General features: G+C 44.7%; 1 protein-coding gene across 7 annotated transcripts in view; it reads left to right on the top strand.

Moving 5' to 3' along the window:
* Positions 1-7,500, top strand: part of LOC125027736 (NGFI-A-binding protein homolog) — a 348,334-nt gene that overhangs the window by 199,383 nt on the left and 141,451 nt on the right. The gene's annotated exons all lie outside the window — the stretch shown is intronic.

The raw sequence follows: 7,500 nt of genomic DNA, 5'->3' as shown, positions 1-7,500 counted from the left end.
CTCTCTCCATCTCTCTTCTCTCTCTCGCTTTTTATGTCTACGAGGTGATGGCGCTGTGGATGGGCTCCTCCCTTCTTCTTGGGCAGGGATGGCTAGATGGCTGCGCTTTTTGTGTGTACAAGGACCATGCATTCGAGGGCGTTTGAGTCTCAACAAGCATCTCTCTCTCTCTCTCTCTCTCTCTCTCTCTCTATATATATATATATATACATATATATATATGTATGTATGTATGTATGTATGTATGTATATATCTCCCTCTCTCTCTCCCCCATCTGTCCCTCCCTCCCCCTCCCCTTCCCTCTCTCTCTCTCTCTCTCTCTCTCTCTCTCTCTCTCTCTCTCTCTCTCTCTCTCTCTCTCTCTCTCTCTCTCTCTCTCTCTCTCTCTCTCTCTCTCGCTCTCTCACTATATATATATATATATATATATATATGTATATGTATGTATATATATATATATATATATATATATCCCTCTCCCTCCCTCCCTCCGCTCCCCCCTCCCCCTCTCTCTCTCTCTCTCTCTCTCTCTCTCTCTCTCTCTCTCTCTCTCTCTCTCTCTCTCTCTCTCTCTCTCTCTCTCTCTCTCTCTCTCTCTCTCTCTCACTGTATCATTTTTTTATATTCTTTGATTGGGGTAAAGTTACTCTGATAGCAAGAGTTTTATCGTTGTTTTCACACCATGTTTTCAGTGCGGAAATTAATATTTTTGCTTCAGTTAATATTTTCACCATTACTACTGTCGTTTCTACTACTACTACTACACTAGCGTAAGTAAAACCATTTCCATATTATAGATTCAACAAACAAGATAATGCGTAGATAAAATAAAGAAGAGTCATAGAAAGCAAGACATTAAGGAAAAGAAAACGCCAGACAGGTAGACAAACAGACAGACAGAGTGACTGACGCGGAACGAGTATTATGGAATGGAAAGAAACAGCCGAATGAGATGAGGGAGGCGATATCTCACGGTCGATTCTCAGAATGGCTTTTACTGCGAGGGAGGAGAAGGATAGGTGAGAAGGAGGGAGAGGGAGAGAGGAGGAAAGGAGGGGAAGAGAGAGGGAGAGGCGAGAAGAAGGAAGGCGTTGAAAGGGAAGAGGAGAAGGGAGAAAGGGAAGAGTGACAGAAGAGAAGAAGGGAAAGCAGAGGAGAGAGGGCGAGGGAAACAAGAGAGAAAGGAAAGGTGGAGAGGAAATGAAGAGAAGAGGGAAAAAGAGGGAGAACGCAGAAAAGAGAGAAGAAGGGGAGGGAGAAGAGAAGAATGGAGAAGGGAGAGAGAGAATTGAAGAGGTAGGGAACGACTGAGGAGACGAAAGAAAGGGAGGCGAGAGGGAGAGGAAAGGGAAGGCGGGGCAAAGTCACAGGAGAGGGAGTGAAACGGAGAAGAAAGGGAAGGAAGTGGAGAAACAGAGTAAATGAAGAGGAGGGAGAAGGAGAGGGAGAGGCAGAGGGGCCAGAGGCGCCCGCGTACCCCGGTGGCGGCTGATGGACAGAGACGCTAATGCCGCTAACTTACACTTAAATCTTATCTCTATGAAGAAGCCACGATCACTCCTTCCCTCCTGCTGCTCTCTCTCTTTCTCCCTTTATTGCTGTTGCTGCTGCCTATTGCACGCTCTCTTTTACTTGCTCTCTGTGTCTTCGTCCTTTTTTTCTCTCTGCGCGCCTCTTCCTTCTCTCTCTCTCTCTCTCTCTCTCTCTCTCTCTCTCTCTCTCTCTCTCTCTCTCTCTCTCTCTCTCTCTCTCTCTCTCTCTCTCTCTCTCTCTCTCTCTCTCTCTCTCTCTCTCTCTCTCTCTCTCTCTCTCTCTCTCTCTCTCTCTCTCTCTCTCTCTCCTCATCTCCCCTCATTCTTTCTGCCCTTCTGTCCACCCTCACCCTAACCCTTCACCCACGCCCATTAGCACCTTCGCAAACCACAAGTAGGGGAGGAGAGGGCGGTGGGCGCGGTGTGTCCGCCCGCAAAAGAGTCGGGCGGAGTGGACCGCGGTGGGCAAAGAGCTGGCCTTTGGGCGTGCGAAGTGATTGGGGTCTGACCTGCAGATGATGAAAGTGTTCCCTAAGGTGCGGAGGGATTAAGCTGTCGTGTCTGTCTGTCTGTCTGTCTGTCTGACTCTCTCTTGCTTAATCTCTCGCTCCAATTCTCTTTTTTGTCTCTCTCTCTCTCATACTGTCTTTTTATCTTGTCCAATCTTTCTCTCCCTCCCACATCTTCCCTTCATCGTCTTCTTCCTCCCTTCCCTCTCCCCTCCGTTATCTCTTTCTTTCCTCCCGCATTCCGCATTCTTCCCCTCCCCCTCCTCGTCCTCCCTCCTCCCTCCTCCTCCTTCCTCCCCTCCCCCCCCCCCCCTCCCTCCGTGACACCAAGAGCAACATTCTCGAGCTCTTGTGTTGTGTTGTCGCCTGGATGTCACGCCTCTTGTTTACATGTGGCGGGGAGGACCAGCGGACTAGCGGCCCTCTGCTGATGACATGGATGTTCTGGGTAATCTCTTTGTTCTCTCTCTTCCTTTTTTTATCTGTCTTTCTCTTTCTGTCTTTCTTTATCTTCTCTCTCTTCCATTTTTTTCTGTCTTTCTTACTCAGATCTCTCTCTTTTTCTCTCTTACTCTTTTCCTTGTTGGTACATTTTGTTTTGATTTTTTTCCCTTGACTTTTTTATGTTAATTGTTTGTTTGTATATCTGTCTGTCTCTTGTCTCCCTTGTCTGTCTAAGCCCTGTCCTCCCCTCTTCCCACGTCTCCCCCCAACCCCCCCACCCCCGCTCTATGTCTGTCTTCTCCGACTCACTTCACTCCATCGACAACTCTCTAAATCCTTCACTCTCCTATTTCTTCTTCTCACCTTTCCTCCTCCTCTGTCTTTCGCTTCTTTTTTTTTTCTTCCCCACTCTTCCCCCCCTTTTTTTGGCTCCTTCCCTCCTCGTTCCTTCAAGTTTTCCTCCTTCATCCAGTCATTCTTCCTCCCCTTCTTGCTCTCCTCTTCCCCTTCTCTCTCTACTCCTCTCTCCTTTCCTTCCCCTCTTCTCTAACCACCGCTCTCCCCCTCTGACCTCTCCCCCCGCTCCCTCTCCCACGCTGCCGTCCCCCTCCCTCCCCTGCCGCCCCCCTCCCCCCTTTCCTCCCCGCCGTCTTTCCCTCCCCTCCCCCCCTCCCCCCTCCTTGCCAGCTGCCTTGATTCCCGTATGTCTCGTCTTACGCTGTTTTTCTCGTCTACTTTTTTTTTTCCTTTCGCTTTTTTTTCCCTTTTTTTTTCCTTTTTTTCTTTTCTTTTTTCTATTTTTTGCCTTTCCTTTTTTGGCCTTTTTTTCCCCAGTTCTTATTTAGTCGTCTTGGTTCTGAGCGCGATACATTATGTTATTTTTACTTATAAGTTACAGTAGATAGTCATGCGCATGACAAGAAATAGTTGAAGAAAACGTTAATGATTGGAAAAGATCATGAGAACTAGAGCAAACAAGAAAATATACAAAATGGCAGTGAAGGAGAAGAAAGGGGGAGATGAATAGAAAATTACAAATGAAATATAGATAGTCAAAGGTCATCATAAACGATACGAAGCAAAACGAATAAAAGGTGCCATTGTAAATAGATGAACAGAGTTGATCATAAAACGCAAAATGAGAAGGAAATGTGGGTATTGCTTAGAACGATGAATGGAATAGATTTTGAGAAGACAACGAAAAAGAAAATGGGGAAAAATATATATAAATAAAACAGATCACACGAACCAAAGGAGAATGAGAAACGGGAGATAATTCCAAAGATGAAACGGTAAGCAAAGATAATTTGATACGTGATACTGAAGCTCCAACAGATGAAATATAAGATGAAAAGAAAAGAAGAAGAAACAAAAAAAAGAAACAGTGATAAAATTTGTAAAAAAAAAAAAATGTATGTGAAGACTTGTCATATGATAAAGAGTCGATAAAGAAAGAGAATGGAAGGTCAGATAAAATCCAGAACGAAATAAAAGACCGGGACGGAAAGGTCACCCGGGAGATACGCCTCTTTATATTCTCTGATGCTTTAAGTCTTTTATGTGGCATGTTTTAGCTGTGTTTCGCTACGACGAAGAGGGAAGAGGGAGGGAGGAGGAGGAGGAGAGAGAGAGGGGGAGAAAAGAGAGAAGAAGAAAAGGGACGGAGGGGAGGGAGAAGAGAGAGAATAATAGAATGGAGGAGAGAGAGAGGAGGGAGAAGAGAGAGAAGAGGAATAGAATGGAGGAGAGAGAGAGAGAGAGAGAGAGAGAGAGAGAGAGAGAGAGAGAGAGAGAGAGAGAGAGAGAGAGAGAGAGAGAGAGAGAGAGAGAGAGGACGGGGGTGAGTAGAAAATGTGGAGAAAATATGGGTGGAAGAAGAGAGGGAGAAAAGAGTGAGTAGAGAGAGAGAGAATTGGAGTGGAGAATGAGTGAATAAGGGAGGAAGGAAAGAAAGAAGGTGAAGGAGAGAAGTAAAAAGAGTAGAGCAAGGGGATAAAGGAAAGGAAAGAGAAATGGAGAAGGGGTGGTTAGAGAGCAGGAGAAGGGAGAGAGAGAGAGAGAGAGAGGAGATAGAAGAAAAGAAAGAAAGGGGAGATGGTAGGAGAAGGAGCAGAGAGAGGGGGGGGGGGGAAGGGAGAGAAGAAAATAGAGAGGAGGAGTGAAGACGGAGCAGAGAGGAAGAGAGAGAGGAGGGAGATAAGAAGAACGGAGAAAAAGAGTGTGAAGAAGATGGGAAAGAGAGAAGGGGTGGGAAAGAAGGGAGATGAAGAGGAAGCCGGGTATATAGAGCGAGTAAAAAGATCACAGGGCGTGCAAAAGGAGACGGAAAGGGAAAGAGAGAAGGAGAGAGATAGAAGGAAAGAGAGAGAAGGAGAGAGATAGAAGGAAAGAGAAAGAAGGAGAAAAGACTCAAGTAATGCATCTTATCTGCTTTTGTTTTGACCTTCGCGTTCTTTTTTTTTTTTCTTTATTCCTTTTCTTATTTCTTTTTTCTCTCCGTGTCATCCGTCCGTAGGATGTCTTCTTGTCGCGTTTTTTTCCTTAATTCCTCGTTCGCTTTGCCGTGACTGAGTGGGAAGGGATCCTCATTTTAATCCTGTGAATTTCAAGGCTTGCCTCGCCCGTTTCCTCAATTCTGCCTCGTGTTTTATCGGTCGCGAGCTTTTTCTCGGGCTTTTTCTCCGCGTTTTTGGGACTGCTGTTATTATCTGCATTGTTATTTTGGTTGTTTCGTATTGGGATTTGCGTTGTTTAAGTGGGAGGGGAGGGCGCGATGGAGAAAAAGGGGTGGGGGACAGAAAAATGATCTCGCTCCGCCACGACTTCTCGGTTTGGCGAGACTCGATAGCGTTTCGAATATGTCTTCGGAATTTGTATTTTTCAACCTTTTGCAGCTCGGTTGCCGATCCATCTCCCTCCTTCCCTCCCGCCCTCCTTCCCTCCTTTCCTTCTTACTTCCTTCGCTCCCTACCCCCACCTCTCTCTCTCTCTCTCTCTCTCTCTCTCTCTCTCTCTCTCTCTCTCTCTCTCTCTCTCTCTCTCTCTCTCTCTCTCTCTCTCTCTCTCTCTCATCCCCCGCCCTTCCCTTCTCTCCTCCCTCCTTTCCCAAACCACGCCCCTCTCCCTCCTCGGGAATCTTGACAAGCACGCTGACATCTTATCCCCCCACGCCCCTTCCCCTCCCCCTTCCCCCCCTTCCTCTCCTTCTCCCACCCCCCTATATCCCCACTCTCCCCCACCCCTGTCTGCATAGCGCTTGATCTGCTCATCTTTCGCTTTTTTTCTTTCTTTTTTTCCCTTGCATCGTTGCTGTCGTTCTAGAATATTGTTTTGTTTTGTTTTTGTAGTTCTCGATTCCCTCGTCCTCCTTTCCAGTAGATATTTGCCCGCATCCCTCTATATGTGTCTGTCTCGCGCGCCCGGAGAGCGAGGGCGGCCGCGCCTCCTCCTGCGGGCGCGAGGGGCCGGGCGCCGTCCTCCTTCGCTGCTCGCTCGCCGGAGGCCGTCGCTTGGCGCTCGGCTCTCCTCGGCGCGATGGTTGACTAGGAGTTCATTTGTTTTTTGTTTGTTTAGCTTATTTATAGTGCTCTTCGTTTATTAGTTCATTTGTTTATCTAATTATTAATTTGCTTATTCATTTGTATATTGATGAATTAATTATTTTTTTCGTTTTCATGTATCTATTTATCTTTTACCCATTGATCTATTAATTAATAGCGTACACGAATTCGACCACACAAACAGAGTAACGTGTGCGTAACGTGTAGTACATGTGTGTGTGTGTGCGTAACGTCATATTTTTCTATATCTTGGTGAAATCAAAATGAGAAGCATGTGTTATTTATCATTATATCATCGTTATATCACTATATGTTGTCATTAGTAGTAAGTAGTAAACGGCCAGCGTGTGTTTACACTGTGTGAAATGACTCAGCATTTTGAAAGGAAGAAAACAATAAAGAAACAAAAAATACGTGAGGAAAGAGAGGAAAAATGCAAAGCAAGAACAAAAGATTTTTTGCAGAAAAACATCACATAAAAAGAAACAAAACACTACCGTATTTTTATCCTTTATTTTTGCGAAGTAATCTAAGCGTAAGTGTTTTTTAACGTTATTTCTTTCTTTCTTTTTTTTTTGTCTTTTTTTTCTTTTTTTCTTTGCTTTAATTCGACCTGTCATTTCCGGTTTGAAATCAGGCGTTACGGTCCCCTACAGTATCGTTCGCACGGTCGCTTTCCCTCTCCCATGCCGGAGGAAATTCACGAAAGGTTGCTCAATTAAAGAAATAAACAGCGATAATGATTTGCGAAGGAATAGTGTTTAGTGAAGGCTAAAAACTAAGGCTTGCGAGTCACGTTGTCCCATGGCTGTCTCCGCTCTGCCTGTGTCCGATACCGCGGCCGTGATCAGTACAAGTCGTGCATTCGGACAAGGTCAATTTTGCCGCCAATTTTCTTTTCTTTTCATTTCTTTTTTTCTCCTCCCTTTTGTTCTGAAACTATTTTTCCCTTTTTTTTCTTTCTTTTTTTGAAAGTTTTACGAAGACAATCATGATCGAATTAGACAAAATCGCGATTTTTTTTTGTCGATGTCTTAGATCTCCTTTGGAAAGAGGAATAGAAAGAGGAAAACAGTGGAAGGAAAAAAGAAAGAAAGACAAAGATAAGCAAAGAAAAAACAGGAATGAGTAAAAATAACGGTCATAATCAACGAGGGCGATAAAGCCGTTTTCCCCTTGCTGGAGTATTGATTATCACCTTTATAGGAACAGCTTTTAAGAGTCTCACTTGCGCTCGCCATCACGCCGCCAAGATCCATTTATTGCTTGATAGATTTAAAAGATAGGAAAAAGAAAAAAAGAAAGAGGAAAAGAAAAAAATACAAAGAAGAAGTAGGATAAAAAGATGTTGACATTTTTTTCACCCTAAAAGGTCGTCGATTCTAATTTAAAGGTTTTGGAAGCGACCCGTTGGTGCTTTTATTCCGCGCAAAATGATTTAAATATTTTAATTT

Source organism: Penaeus chinensis, chromosome 8, assembly GCF_019202785.1.
Source record: "Penaeus chinensis breed Huanghai No. 1 chromosome 8, ASM1920278v2, whole genome shotgun sequence".
In the NCBI taxonomy this organism is placed as follows: domain Eukaryota; kingdom Metazoa; phylum Arthropoda; class Malacostraca; order Decapoda; family Penaeidae; genus Penaeus; species Penaeus chinensis.
The sequence above is the reverse complement of the archived record's forward strand: the minus strand, read 5'-3'. Positions and strand labels throughout refer to the sequence as shown.